At 44.5% G+C, this 2,667-nt stretch overlaps 1 protein-coding gene across 2 annotated transcripts in view; it reads right to left on the reverse strand.

Annotated features, from left to right (window-relative positions):
- The window catches only part of LOC106821590 (calcium uptake protein 3, mitochondrial-like), a 63,237-nt gene that overhangs the window by 11,653 nt on the left and 48,917 nt on the right, over positions 1-2,667 (reverse strand). The gene's annotated exons all lie outside the window — the stretch shown is intronic.

The following is a 2,667-nucleotide window of genomic DNA, read 5'->3' on the forward strand; positions in this document are numbered from 1 at the left end:
TTATCACGTGTTTTGCTCACGCTACCATCAGCAAATGGACTTCAAGCACATGCATAATTTCTGATCACTGAACCAGTTACCAGAGTGAAAACAATGCGCTCAGACACAATGCGCGAAATCACAATGTGTTTTAGAGTAACTAGTAACGGCAGAATCACAACGGCAGAATCACAACGGCAGCAAATCTTTGCGGCCCAACGGCAGAATCACAACGGCCCAACGGCAGAATCACAACGGCAGGAACGTCACAGTGGAAGTACCCCACAACGAAATGTACAAGTTGGTCCAGATAACAACGTTCGATTCACCAACACCAACAACTCTGTCACCTGACCGCACAAGTAAGAGTGTGAGTTCTCACTGGCAATGAATTCTCCTCAACCAGAGCCTCACCGTCGGGCGAGTAGCGGAGTAGCTTGTTCTTACGAGCTCCCAAGACTAAACTTACTACACTAGAGAGACTCAACTAAATGAAAAAGACAAACAATGAACAAATAAGAAAGGGGGGAGGGGTACAGAGCAAGAGAAATTAACATACGCTACATAAAAAACAAATATTTTAGAAAATGGCAGGGAAATCGTTGTAAATACAGTGAATAAATGAGTGAAAGCTATTATCATATGTTATCTAGCTGTGTAATAATTAGTATTATATCAATTTTGAAATAGAAACACCTCTAATCAAAAGACATCAGTTACAATTACAGCCGATGAACACGAAAATTTTATCTAGAATGTGACACTTAATACAGAAAGATTTCCCGCATTACAAATATTTATTGTGTGTAAAATACTGCCATTAAAACATTAAATTATTTAAATACTGGAATAAGTTCATCAGTTTTTATGATAAATCCATGTAATTAACCTATTAGCAACAGCTATGACAAATAGTCTAGCTGCCTTCATCAAGCTGAATGAAGAAATGAAATGAAAAAATACTCTTATTACTGAATTACAAATAAGCCAACATCATTAATTAGCCAACTAAAATATATGCAATTATATAATGTCCTTTGTAATTAAAAATAATTCAAGACCAGTTAATTGCGACCTGGGAGTGTTCTCTTATGTTTCAGAAAAACATGCTTCTTTTATCTCCCAACTAGCATGCCTCACCACAGAATGTTAAGCGTTCCCTTCAATTTTCTTTCCAATTTGCGGTTATGTATTTTAGTTATGTAGATACGCCAACATCGCCACCACTCAGGGCCGGACTAAGCGTGTGGGGGGCCCGGGGCACGCAATTGTGTGGGGGCCCTATAGTCTGTATTTTTTCCGCACTTTCATGCTTGCAAATTCAGAGAGTATTTCATCGTGTTTCAACGAATTTAAAATGTCACTTTCGATAGCGAGAATATTGAGGTTTACCAGTCTCTGTTGGCTCATCGTGGTTCTCATGTGATTTTTAATCAACTTAAGTTTTGAAAATGACCTTTCACCGCTACAATTCGAGACCATCAATAATCAGCTGAACAGCGAAATTCAGTCAGCGAAAAAGCATGGGAAACGCATCACTTCAACGTTACATGCTAAGAATTTTGTGGATCACAATTACGACAGTTTTGTAAATTTTAGGATTCTCTAAATGTGGGGGGCCCGGGGCACGTGCCCCTGTTGCCCCGCCCTTAATCCGCTAGTGCCACCACTACACGCGCACACACACGCACACTAGCGCACGCACACACACACACACACTAGCGCATGCACACACACTAGCGCACGAACACACACTAGTGTACGCACGCATGCACGCAGTAGTTTCACAGACTAAAACAGTCAATAGGGCTATCACGAGTAGCGAACTACATGGCAGGAGTCTCAGCTGCCTGTGAGCCTGCTATTCTCTCCTGTCAAGAATCATCTAAGATTCGCTCACTAAATACGGAAGAGAGAGATAGAAGAAGCCCTACGACAGGCTGACGCCAGGCAGGCCCGCCGGCAAGCAATGTAATAAACTACTGTTTAAACTATCTATCTAAATACTACAATCAGCGGTGCATTTGGCACGCAGATGTGGAACACACGGGCGTCTACCCTACAACCGTGTTCTCTCTAGCCACGCAGCTGCCCTACCCAGGCGTCCGTCCAGCAGCCAACCAACCCGGGCTGGTGGTGGCTATGCTGAGCGCGAGGGTGTACATGCCACACGAGTCATCACTACGATGCTGCAGCAGCTGCCGCCGGTCATGCTCATCGCAAAAGCTCAGCTGTTGAAGCTGGATGATATCACAATCAGATCCTAATAATGCCTGCATCCTAAGTTGCTGCTGCCCATCTGTGCTCCCTCGTCCCCGAGTATCCTGTCTGTGCTCCCTCCTCGATAAAAATCCTGTCTGTGCTTCCCTTCTCCCCGAGAATCCTGTCTGTGCTTCCCTTCTCCCCGAGAATCCTGTCTGTGCTTCCCTTCTCCCCGAGAATCCTGTCTGTGCTTCCCTTCTCCCTGAGAATCCTGTCTGATTTCCCTTCTCCCTGAGAATCCTGTCTGATCTCCTTTCTCCCCAAGATTCCTGTCTGATCTCCCTTCTCCCCGAGAATCCTGTCTGATTTCCCTTCTCCCTGAGAATCCTGTCTGAACTCCCTTCTCCCTGAGAATCCTGTCTGATCTTCCTTCTCCCCGAGTATCCTGTCTGTGCTCCCTTCTCCCTGAGAATCCTGTCTGAACTC

Source organism: Priapulus caudatus, unplaced genomic scaffold (genome assembly GCF_000485595.1).
Source record: "Priapulus caudatus unplaced genomic scaffold, Priapulus_caudatus-5.0.1 Scaffold78, whole genome shotgun sequence".
Classification (NCBI taxonomy): domain Eukaryota; kingdom Metazoa; phylum Priapulida; class Priapulimorpha; order Priapulimorphida; family Priapulidae; genus Priapulus; species Priapulus caudatus.